The sequence below is a fragment of the Brachycentrus maculatus genome, unplaced genomic scaffold (assembly GCF_059751285.1).
Source record: "Brachycentrus maculatus isolate JH-2025_06_01 unplaced genomic scaffold, ASM5975128v1 h1tg000138l, whole genome shotgun sequence".
In the NCBI taxonomy this organism is placed as follows: domain Eukaryota; kingdom Metazoa; phylum Arthropoda; class Insecta; order Trichoptera; family Brachycentridae; genus Brachycentrus; species Brachycentrus maculatus.
This window is the reverse complement of record NW_028280891.1, coordinates 977,501-990,937: the sequence shown is the minus strand read 5'-3', so window position 1 is coordinate 990,937 and position 13,437 is coordinate 977,501. Positions and strand designations below refer to the sequence as shown.

The 13,437-nt window shown below is 32.8% G+C and overlaps 1 protein-coding gene across 2 annotated transcripts in view; it reads right to left on the bottom strand.

Moving 5' to 3' along the window:
- Window positions 1-13,437, bottom strand: part of LOC148309159 (uncharacterized) — a 466,414-nt gene that overhangs the window by 199,201 nt on the left and 253,776 nt on the right. The window contains exon 1 of one of the 2 annotated variants that reach the window (XM_088260541.1): window positions 2,019-2,569. The exons of the other annotated variant lie outside the window; for it this stretch is intronic. The gene's annotated coding sequence lies outside the window, so the exon portion shown is untranslated. Of the gene's footprint in view, window positions 1-2,018; window positions 2,570-13,437 lie in introns of those variants that run through there. 2 annotated transcript variants of the gene reach the window in all.

Here is a 13,437-nt window from a genome sequence, read left to right as displayed (position 1 = left end):
TGTGGAGGTTTTTATTCTCTCTGCCTACTCCTACGGGGAAGTAATGCGATGGTTAGCTATATATTATACCACGCTCTGAACATGTAAGTTATAAAAATAATATTGAGGAAATTAATAAAAGTTGATTGGCTAATTTTGATTCGTTTTTTTTTGTGACAATGATCTTTAGTTAATTACGAGTATAAGATTTTATATAGGTAGGTAGGGCTGTGAATGCTGGGAACAGAGTGAATGGTGCACTAAAATCAGTTTTAGCAAATAAAAATCTATCAGCGGAAGCTAAACTGGCAGTACACAATGGAGTTCTGGTTCCAACCCTTATGTATGGAAGCGAAGCATGGAGTTGGCAAAAGAAGGATGAAAGCAGACTGAATGCAGTGGAAATGCGATCGCTCAGACGAATGTGTGGCAAAACGATATTTGATAGATGTTCGAATGATGAAATAAGGAAAGAATGTAAGGCTGAGATAAGCATTATCGATAAAATTAAGAAAGGTGTGTTGAGATGGTTTGGACATGTGGAGCGTATGAGTGAAGAAAGAACGGTTAAACAAATTTATGGGGCGAATGTAGTTGGAAAAAGAAGCAGAGGACGACCGAGGAAAACTTGGCACAATCAGGTATGTCAAATACTTGAAAGCGGCCGGGTCAGGAGTTGTAATAATCGTCGGGTATGTATGAGGAGATGCATGAATGTAGAAGAGGCAAAGAATGTTTGCAAAGACAGAGTGGTGTGGCGTTCGATTCTCTCTGCCTACCCCTGCGGGGAAGCGGCGTGATGGTTAGTTAGTTAGTTAGTTAGTTAGTTAGGTATGGGCGACTCTAGAAAAAAGTATTGTCGTAAAATCACTTTATGTATAGGTGTACTAATATTAATTTGTACCTACTTCTTAGGTATGTGAATTAATAAGAGTAAATAAAGTAATATAAAGTAATTACGACATCACATTATCAGAGTATTTGTGATACTTAGAAGCATAAGTATTACAATATTAAAACCAAAACTAGTGGAGGAAAAAATTGGCATTTAATATAATTTTTATACAGTAGTTAGAGTACAACAGACACAGATTAAGAAAGATGTGTTAAGTTGGTTTGGACATGTGGAGCGAATGAGTGATGAAAGAACGGTAGAACCATTTTTTTGGGAATAGAAGCAAAGAAAGACCAAAGAAAACTTGGAATAATCTAGAATTTCAAATGCTTGAAAGTTTTTTTTTTACAAAGATCAGGAGTTGGAATAATCAGCGGATATGTGTGAGGAGATGCTTGAATGTGGAAGAGACGAAGAATGCTTGCAGAGGCAGAGTGGTGTGGCATTTTATTATCTCTGCATACCCCTGCGGGGAAGGGGCGTTATGGTTGGTTGGTTTAGTTAGTTATGATAATAATAATTGTAATAATCGGCGGGTATGTACGAGTGGACGCATGAATGTGGAAGAGGCGAAGATTGTTTGCGAAGACATATTGGTGTGGGGTTCTAATATCTCTGCCTACCCCTGCGGGGAAGCGGTGTGATGGTCATTTTTTTTATTTAGTTGTTTTTTAAGACATTTTTCGTTCAATATCAGACATTTAAAAAAAAAACAAAATTTTTATTCGTTGGATTTTTCTTTTTTTTTTATTATTATTTTATTTAAAAAAAATCATTCAAACCGATTTCAGATCGCCTTCATATTTTTCACACATGCCATTATAATTGATGTCTTTAAAAATAATAAAAGATATACATATATTACGATTCCCTTTTACGTAGGTACAAAAAAAACACCAAGGTAAGTACATACATATATGTATTTTCTTATTATTATATAATTCATTGTATTATTTCACACGTCGAGGTGTCGGTAAGCATATTTTATACCCACGCAATTAAATAAATATTATTTAATACACATAAATATAAATGATGTAGGTAGGTGTTACGAACATAAAAATTTGGTGAAATTCAATCAGAATCAAATGATGACGAAACTTGGAACTTTGCTGAAAAAAATAAACGGGTTTTTTAAACATACCTTTAACATTTTCGAAAATGATTCTCTTCTGTGTGTTATCACCTCAGTCGCATGTTGTCTCGAACTGTCAAATTTCTTGATTTTTTTTCTCACAATTTAAAATTTGCGTCTTTAAAATGCTAGTCTATAAATACACAAGTGTCCACTTTAAATAAATTTTAATCCCGATTTAAAAAAAAATAACACACGAATTAATAAAAGTTTTTTTTTACACTTTTTTTTTTATAACTGTAGTCTTAAAACACAAAACAAAAATGGGTCGAAAAATTAAATAAAAAAAAAATATAAGCAGTTTAAAAAAATATTTGGTTTGATAACAGTTCGATTGTTCTTGTTTTATTTTAAGAAATGGTCGATATATTTTATTTCTTTGGTTTTATTTTTATTTTTTGGATTGTTTGTTTTTGGATGATAATGGTTTTAGAAAATAATTGATTTGCGATCAGCTGCTACGAGCTCAGAAGGGCGGACTCTGATAACGGATTCAATATTGTATAGAAAGTAGGTCTTTCCACAATACCACCGACCCTCGTCGAGTCACGGCTTACACTGCCTGAGAAATCCCATACAAACCGGAGAACAAACGGAACAAATGCTCCGTACACCCGAAACGACCCGTCTCTCTCTAACACCCGCGGAATCCCTATTCTCTCCATCGCTCCGTCTCTCTCCCCCCCGCGCCGCTACAACAATACCTAACAGTGACGATTGTCTCGCTCAGCCTTTAGAATTTTCCTCTTGTCGCGGAACAAAAGTATAGCCCCCTCTCTCTCCCGCCGCGGGATTTTCACCCGGACGAACCTACAGAGACGCTCCGTCTCGCTCGCACTCGCAGGGTTTTCCTTTGAAACGAGCGCCGTCTCGCTCCGCCGCCCCGCCCACCTGCGCCTACGCGCTGCGCGGAGGACGCCTATATTCCGGTACATGTCCCACTATATCGCGAGACGCCGATAGGGAAGCGCCTTCTCCGCGGACCATCGATCATAATCGATATTACATAATTGAGATATTGATCGGCGCGCTGGGTACCTACTTTAATACAATATATTGTCATTTTACAGCAGTCATCGAAGCTAAAGAACAATTGTATCTGAAATCCTTCCTGAAACAACTTAAAATTTTTATTTTCAAATATGAAACGCACTTCGCTATTACAAAATGTCTTATTTTAAAAGTATGCAACGATATAGCGGATACCTGTAGATGTTGAGATCTCCCTTAGCTGAAACTATGAAAAATATTTTTAACTGAATTTCTAAAGATAAGCCGGGGTGATCAATCAGTGATCAGTCTAATTTCAGGGTTATTCAGTAGAATACTGCAATGCAATATTTCATAGCCATAATAATTATTTCGATGTGTTATCTACATAGATGCTTACATACGTAAAGACTTAGTGTAGATAAATTTTACTTTTCTTTCTAACAGTAACAGGCATCGTTTTCCGATAATATTAACGTCTTGATAATACGGTTTTACAACACCTTTAAGTAACCAAAATCGTGAAAGTGTAGCTAAGTTTACAAACTTTTAACATATTAAAATAGATAATGCTTTTTTATTAGATTTTTAGAAATCTAAGATATGTGAACCTCACTTGCATACTTAGATAAGTAGTAACATCAGTAAAGAGCAAGAATACTTCCATGGAAAATTCGTGCTTAGTTAATACGTTAACTATCGTATTGAAAACTTCGTCATATCGAATTTTCATGATAATTTTTTAAACATAAACGGCTCGATTTTTTAATTTGATACATACCTACCTACCCTTCTTTTGACTTTATCAAAATTAGCTTTTAATTCATAGTTCTTTATATTATTATGAAATATTAATTTTTCTTGTGATTGAATTTTCCATTGCCCATTTTGTATTTCGTTTTTGTTAATTTTCTTTTTCGAAGCATGACGTTTTTCTTCGTTCCTGTAAATGTTTTTTAAAATTAATTTTCTCCGATTTGATTAATATCGTTTTGCTTTTGACGTATGACGTAAAATTTGATTTTTGAAAACTAATGTAATTTAAATGAGAAATTTACAAGGGTTCTAAATTTTCGGACTAGATCATTTATATTTTTGTTTTTAGGCAATTGTTCAAGTTCGGATACTGCACTCTTTCATACGGTAAATTGTTAGAATTTCCGGGCAAGAAGTGTGCAGAATGCTGAGATCTGAGATGGTATTTACTAAGTAAAACATTTACAACATTTTGAGTGTGTCCAAATACTTGTTCACAAAATCTGGATTATCTCCAATTACAGGAGTTATTTTCATATTATTTTTTGACATCTCATCAAAGATGAAGAAGAATATGGAAGTCTGGGCATTTACGGGGCTTACGACCGTCATAGGCTGGTTTAAGTGATCACTTTACACACGTGTAACATTCACCAATTCTACCCATTATTGACAACCACACTACTCAAATTCTTAATATATGAGTTTCTGCTTAATAAAAAGCTTCTTTACATCTCACCAATAGATGTCTCTATTGAAGTTTTAGCGATTCATGAACAAAGTTTCTAAATTGGTTCATATATATAGAATTTCCAAGAATTTGAGTAGTGTAGTTGTCAATAATGGGTAGAATTGGTGAATGTTACACGTGTGTAAAGTGATCACTTAAACCAGCCTATGACGGTCGTAAGCCCCGTAAATGCCCAGACTTCCATATTCTTCTTCATCTTTGATGAGATGTCAAAAAATAATAAGTAAAACATTAATTAAAAATGCTGAGATCTACTGAGATTCTTTTAAATTTATGGTCCAAAGTATGGGATTGTGGTTTCTGTGCCTATGATGGATTTTTCTGGAATATTTTTCGATCTTCATACTAGATTTAACGTTAATTTTCTTTTATACTCTAACTTGTTCCGATTTTCGGGCAAAAAAGCGTACGGAAGGCTGATATCTATTTAGTTTCCACAATATTTAACTAATTTATGATCCAATTGTGGTCTTCAATTGTGCTCTTCTAAAATATTTTTCGATTATTATACAAGATTCAAGGTTATTTTGGCGTGATGTTAGATGTAACCATTTTTATGAACAGAAGAGAAATCGTCGCAGCTAGTGTTAATAGATGCGATTTGAATAACGCATGCAGCTTTATCGCTAATTAAATGGAATTTTAATTAGGGTTATGAAAGATCGGATCGATAAACGTCTGAGATTTCTAGAATTTACATAGACTGATGGATCCACCGTAGGACATTTTGGTGAAAAGTTCAAGAGCACGAAAATATATTTTTCTTCTAACTAATTAACAAATTAACGCTCAGGGGTAGGCGGAGAGAATAGGACGCCACACCAAACTGTCTATGCAAACAGTCTTCGCCCTCTTCCATATTCGTACATCTTCTCATTATTCCGACTCTTTACTTGACCGTTTTCATGTATTTGACCTGTTTGATCATTTCAATTTATTTAGTCTTCTTCTGCTTGTATTTCAAACGAAATTAACTTCATACATTTGTTATTATGTTCTTTTTCACAAATACGATTCGCATGCCCAAAGCATCTAAACACAATTTTCTTAATTTTATCTATCATGCTTATCTCAGCCTTGCATTCCTTCCTCGTATCACCAATCGAACATCTATCATATTTCGTTTTACAGCTCATTTGTCTGAGAGATCGCAATTCGACTGCATTTTTGATCGTTAACCATAAATGTCCTCTTTTCACGATTCCACAGTGGGATTAAAAATATATATTGTATGAGTTAGTCGATCTGATAACGATGAAATGAAGTAAGTAGGTACATAGGTCCACAAGTATGATTTTTTAATTGTTTATTCAATTTGTACTTAGTAAATATCACAATTACTAAAAATCCATGGCGACGTTTGAAAATTATGTGAAATCCATCGAAACACGTATCACAATAGATTTAAATAAATAGTGGTATTCACCAAGAGAAATTCAAATTTAAAATGGACAGATATTCCCGCAAAGTGACTAATCAATTAATGGAACAGGTTTTTTTACGTTATATCTAAAATCATCATTCGCCTCGAGCATCATACCTCGAATACAATGCTTTTTGACTCTTTTTTCGCGACCTAATAAATAAATTAGTTCATACTACATTTATGGGCATTTTGATACGAATTGAACGAGAGTCATACTATATAATTAGATAAATAATTGTGTATTGGAAAGGTGTGACATTATCAAGCGAGCGAGATGTTTATTGCTAATACTGAAATTCCTAATGCTAAAACCATAATATTATATTTGGTATATACCATTAAACGTGTGTTTGATTGATTGGAATCATAAAATTTACAGTTCTCTACAATTAATTAACCAATTATGATAGACCGTAGACAATTTAATTGAAGTTTGTGAATTTGTGTTAGGGTTGCCATTCGTCTCGAAATGTCAGGACGTTTTATTTTATTAAGGTGATATTCGCAAAGACACAACTCATTCGCCGGCCAACCGTCGAAGAGGTTCCATGTCTTTCCACGCCCGGATTAGAAAAAATGTAGAGTGGATATGGTTTTTATTTTAATTTTAAATATATTTATATGTATATATATAAATATATATATATATACATACATATATATATATATATATATATATATATATATATATATATATATATATATATATATATATATATATATATATATATATATATGTATATATATATATATTTATATATATACATATAAATATATTTAAAATTAAAATAAAAACCATATCCACTCTACATTTTTTCTAATCCGGGCGTGGAAAGACATGGAACCTCTTCGACGGTTGGCCGGCGAATGAGTTGTGTCTTTGCGAATATCACCTTAATAAAATAAAACGTCCTGACATTTCGAGACGAATGGCAACCCTAACACAAATTCACAAACTTCAATTAAATTGTCTACGGTCTATCATAATTGGTTAATTAATTGTAGAGAACTGTAAATTTTATGATTCCAATCAATCAAACACACGTTTAATGGTATATACCAAATATAATATTATGGTTTTAGCATTAGGAATTTCAGTATTAGCAATAAACATCTCGCTCGCTTGATAATGTCACACCTTTCCAATACACAATTATTTATCTAATTATATAGTATGACTCTCGTTCAATTCGTATCAAAATGCCCATAAATGTAGTATGAACTAATTTATTTATTAGGTCGCGAAAAAAGAGTCAAAAAGCATTGTATTCGAGGTATGATGCTCGAGGCGAATGATGATTTTAGATATAACGTAAAAAAACCTGTTCCATTAATTGATTAGTCACTTTGCGGGAATATCTGTCCATTTTAAATTTGAATTTCTCTTGGTGAATACCGCGCGAATTATGATAGACCGTAGACAATTTAATTGAAGTTTGTGAATTTGTGTTAGGGTTGCCATTCGTCTCGAAATGTCAGGACGTTTTATTTTATTAAGGTGATATTCGCAAAGACACAACTCATTCGCCGGCCAACCGTCGAAGAGGTTCCATGTCTTTCCACGCCCGGATTAGAAAAAATGTAGAGTGGATATGGTTTTTATTTTAATTTTAAATATATTTATATGTATATATATAAATATATATATATATACATATATATATATATATATATATATATATATATATATATATATATATATATATATATATATATATATATATATATATATATATATATATATATTTTTTTTTTTTTTTTTATTTTATGAAGGAAAGGTGAACAGCCCTTCGCTTCAGGTACCAGTCCAGGGTAATATTGAATAAATATGAAAACCTAAAATGTTTACCTGGGTTTAGAAAAAAATAGGTTTCGAGTTATCGAATTCTGGGCCTTAATGTAGAAGTGTAACGGTAGTCCTGGCATTGCGTTGTATTTTTATTTTGAATTTTCTGATATAGAAAAGTGGTTTTCAGATATAGAAAAGTTCCCACGAATAGGCGATATCCGACTACCTTACATGATACTTAACAAAATAACAATTTTAAAAGAAATCGTTTTAATAAACATGAACTTTTTACCTTTGGTAAATTCATTTTATTTACTGACGAGGCGTTTATTCTGTGAAACTTCATATTTTTAACTTTAAATATTTCAATCATACACTGATTTAAAACGTAAAACGTAAAACGTTTATTTTACAACATTTTGAGTGTGTCCAAATACTTGTTTACAAATCTGGATTATCTACAATTAACTGAGTTATTTTTCATATTATTTTTTGACATCTCATCAAAGATGAAGAAGAATATGGAAGTCTGGGCATTTACGGGGCTGACGACCGTCGTAGGCTGGTTTAAGTGATCACTTTACACACGTGTAAAATTCACCAATTCTATCCATTTTTGACAACCTTCTTCTCCGTCTTATTCCTCATCAATGAGGGTTGTGACCCTTGCAGAAGCAATGACTCTTCTCCAGTTATCCCTTGACTGCGCTGCACGTAGCAACCACACTACTGAAATTCTCGGAAAACGTTTCAAAATTGGTTCATATATACTTATAGAACTTCCGAGAATTTGTAGAATTGGTGAATACGTACGTAAATTTAAAAAAAAATTTCATTAAAAATTAAACACTTGAATAATCCACTTAATTGAGTTTTATTTTATTTACGACTAGTTTCGAAAACGACAATTGTTTTCATCTTCTGGTACAAATTAGTTAAAACTAATTTGTACTAATTTGTACCAGAAGATGAAAACAATTGTCGTTTTCGAAACTACATAGTCGTAAATAAAATAAAACTCAGTTAAGTGGATTATTCAAGTATTTAATTTTTAATAAAATAATCTTGTCATTCCACAAAGTTAATGCCGAATCAATAAATAATAAAAATATTTTAATTTTTCAAAGAAACGTTCGTTGAAAATCTAACATTTCTTTGTTGTATGAGTTTGAAAAATATTTATACTAATTTATCTTCACTTTATCCCGTCTATGTACCAAATCCCGTACAATTTTCCCACCCTATCGCAGAGCCTTTTCCGCTAGGCTTTACATAGAGACATAATGTACTTCGTCCGCCGGAAAACCGATTGGCCTATTGTGTCGCCGGCACAATGCCCCATTGTGTGGGCGGGGCTCTGGCCGCTCGGCCAATCGCGCGGCAGGGCGAACAATGCCTATTGTTCAGGCCCCTCCCCCGTGACACGCCCCCCGCTGTGATATTATCTATTGTAGTGTGGTAAGATAGGATGATTTGAAATTGGAATTTATTTGGTCATATGATGTTATGTCATTTTTGTAGCTGCGAACCAGACCGTCCTATCTCGGTTTTGGCTGAATTGAAATTAAAGTTAATTGCATTGTTTATGTTTCAAGATTTATGCATTTATTTATTGGACAGTATTCATTTATATAGCGTCGTTTTCGTGAAAAATCACCTCAAGGGCGCTTTCCAATTTACGGTGATTGTAACATTTACAAACGACATAACTAAAAAAGGATGGTGGGAATGTTTATATTTTATTTTATTGTTGTTTAGGTTTGTCGCTTTAAGCGAAATTTTTCATTTTATTCGATAGATTTCTTTTACACAAAAAATAATAATTAATACACGCTCCTTTTATTTTGATCCACATCCCATTCTGAATGATTATATTATATTAGTATTACTTGAAAATATTATAATTATGACTTAAAAGCAACAAGTTAAGGAGAATGTTACTTTTTTTTTTACATATAAGTACATTTATCTAATTATTTTTAAATAAATTTAAATATTCAAGAATTAAAAACTGCAAATGCGAAAGGTAGATAATTTTTATTATTATTATTTTGATTAAAATATTTAAGGTGATTTTTATTTTGTGATTGATAATAATATACTTCTATTGACCCTTTTCCGAGCCCAATGGTGCATAGGGCGCTGCGTCAAATGGTTTTTATTACACGAAGGCAGGCTGATTAGTCCTGCGCTTCAGGTAAGTATCTACCAGTCCAGGGTAATATTGAATAAGATTACAGTAATAAAACAAATATTTATTTTGCCACCCCCCCTTGGGAATCGAACCCGGGACTCCAGCATAGAAGCCAAATGCGCTTACCACTACACTATGGAGGTATATACATTTTAAAAATTCGAAAATAGTATTTTGAAATATTTGTATCAACGACTAATACAAAATAATAGTGAAATTAATCTAGCTTCTTTGAGTGGTCAGTAAATATACTGTTTACCTTATATATCGTATACGAATATTGTAGGTATGCACCCAATACACACGTATCTACATTTCATACATTAAATAATAGTCCAGTCTCATTACAGAAACATGCTTATCTGCTATTTGAATGCTAATAGTTTCCTTAGAAGAACAGATTGTAAGAGGACAGAAGAGATACGAAGTAGGATGGAGCTAATGACTCGGACAAATTGCATCAAGTCGCATACCTACTTAGGCACATATACATCCCAACTAATAGACTATTAAAATAAGATGCTATTTTAGGTGAATAACTGCGCGAGCTTTATTCTGAAGAGCGCCTTATTTTATAACAAACGTTACTTATTTGATATTTATATTCTAGTAAAAATATGTATTATTTGATTTGATATAATTGTTTCATATTAGTAAACGCACAAGTGGGAGTTAAATGAACTAACTTAAGAATATACAACAACAAATAACATTTTGAGTGTGTAAAAATACCTGTTCACAAATCTGGATTATCTTCAATTTTAGGAGATTTTCATCTCATCAATAGATGTCTCTAGTAAGTTCTAGTGATTCAAGAGCATTTTTTTTAAAAATTGGTTCATACATATAGAATTTCCAAGAATTTGAGTAGTGTGATTGCCAATAATGGATAGAATTGGTGAATGTTACACGTGTGTAAAGTGATCACTTAAACCAGCCTATGACGGTCGCTAGCCCTGTAAATGCCCAGAATTCCATTTTCTTCTTCATCTTTGATGAGATGTCAAAAAATAACGTGAAACTTAAGGATACATTATAAATATTAAAAATCGCAAAAAAGGTAGGTACAGGGTAGAGATAGTTAGTGAATGAATATCTAAAAAAAAAAGTTATTTTACAAATATTACTTACCTGCTGCAATGCATGATAAAGTTGTGTTGATTTTTAAGGCATTTTTCTAGTCCTTACCTGCAAAGAAAAGCATAATTAGAATTGTACGAAAATTATCAGAAAATCGTTGTAAAAAGATGCTTAATATGTATTCCATTATCACCCTCGAGGGTGAAATCCAGTTATTGAGTACAATCGAATAAACAAATAAGAGTATATATTATAAGCTGCGATAATTTAAAATCATGTTTCCAGGCTTCCAGTATGTAAAATAATCCGGTTAGGATCTTGCATGTATCTAAAGAGACTCTGCTAAATAAAAGTTTTTTAATTATATCATAGATGACTGTTATGAACTCAATCATGGAACGTCATGAGATGGATCATATAAGTATGATTTCGAAAAATTTGTGTTGTTGTCAATCATGGGTAGACTGATGTATGTTACACGTGTGTAAAGTTATCATTAAACCAGCCTAAACCCTGTAGATAAATACACAGAATTCTATATTCTACTTCATCTTAGTAAAGATGTCAAAAAGTTTTCTTCTTCCTGGCTTCATCTCAACTTTCCTTGTCCTTCTATAAAAGATAAAGTCACCTAGGCCATGCCTTCGGATCATGTTATCTTTCTGCAGCATCCATGAATTAATTGTTCTTTCTCAAGATGCCTATCGAGGAAGATCAATGGCGATTGCCTGGCTCACAATATGATCAGGTTCTCTGCGTCCTGTGTGCCCGTTTCATCTCAATAGCCTTTCCTATACTTTATTTTTGATGCGTGTACTCTCAGGCCTCCACAAATGGGTGAGTATTTAATTTTGTCTCTAAGGGACACTCCAGCCGACCATCTAAGCATAGTCAGCTAAAGTTTATAATGACACTCTCCTTATCATTCATCGTTCACTTTAAGTAATACCACGTTAATTGGTATTACACAAAGTGAATGATGAATGATAAGGAGAGTGCTATATTACCATACCATAAAGTTAACAATGCTTCTAATATACAAAATACAGTTTATAATGTCTCATATAACACATATCCACTGTTAAACACGCTTTTTTTCAGAGCTATATTTCAATTTAAAAATTCCTTAATTATTTTGGCTTGTTCATGTTTACGTTGATATTTTGGGTCCAAGATAGTAAAATTTTAAAAGTAAATATTATTCATATCCAACTGGTAAAAATAAAAGTAAAATATACTTATATTATGTAATTTATTCAAAGGTCGTTATAAATGCAGGAATAACTTGTACAAATATACGGGGTGTTCACACTTAGCGCGATATCAGAATGAGTTAGGGCAAGCAGGTAGTCGAGGCAGGTTGCAGTCGCCTTGGTAGCTGTAATGATTGCACAATGCGTGTAAACTGCAAACAACCTGTTTACTAGAATGCAGTTACAGTGGAAATGCATTAAAACACAGGTTTACAATCTATCTACTGGATAATTTCTAAACCAGTGTTTCTAATGCCCAATGTCTGGGTTTAAAAAAAAATATTAATGCAATTAATATGCGGTGAGTGGTTATATACTAATTTTATTAACATTTTTGTAAAAAAATAAATAAGTAAAAATGACTAACCACAAAGTAAATGCTTTATATTTTAATAATATTGAGTATATTATGCAAATAATAATAATGTATTGTCTATTATTGCTGCTTGTGTGTTTGGGTATGTTGTATCCAGGGGCGTGCTTTCCATATAGGCAGAAAAGCAGCGCCTATTTTAACTTACCCGCGTGTCATAAACATAACAAAAACGCAACCAGTACCTACCTACCTACCTTACCTTACTATGTAGTACCAGCCTACCTTACTACCTACCTCTACTGCCTACCCTAGTAAGTATTACCAACTTACTTTATTACCTATCTCTACTGCCTGCTCTAGTAAGTAGTACCTAGCTTAACCTTACTATCTACCTTTGCTGCCTACCTTAGACAACAACTATAAAGCTTTAACCATTATTATTTTATGTGAACATTGTCCGGGTTTCGTCGTTATCGATATCACCAGACTAGTCAAGCCAGCGAGGCAAAACGATGTACTCGTATGATAGATGTTCGAATAGTGACATATGGAAGGAATACAAGGCTGAGATATGCATTATCGATAAAATTAAGAAAGATGTGTGGAGATGGTTAGGACATGTAGAGCATATGAGTTAGAAAACAATGGTAAGACATAAAATAAAAGCAAAAATATTATTTAGTAGAAGACCAAGGTGACCAAGTCCTGAGCCCCGAGTCGGAAAAATATGGAGATGTATGAATGTCGAAGAGGAGAATTTTCTCTCTGTCTATCTTTATAGCAAGCGACGTGATGGTTAGTATGTCAATAATGCTTGCAAGTATTATGCATATTTTCTAAATTAAAAACATTTATATAACTGTTTTTTACTAT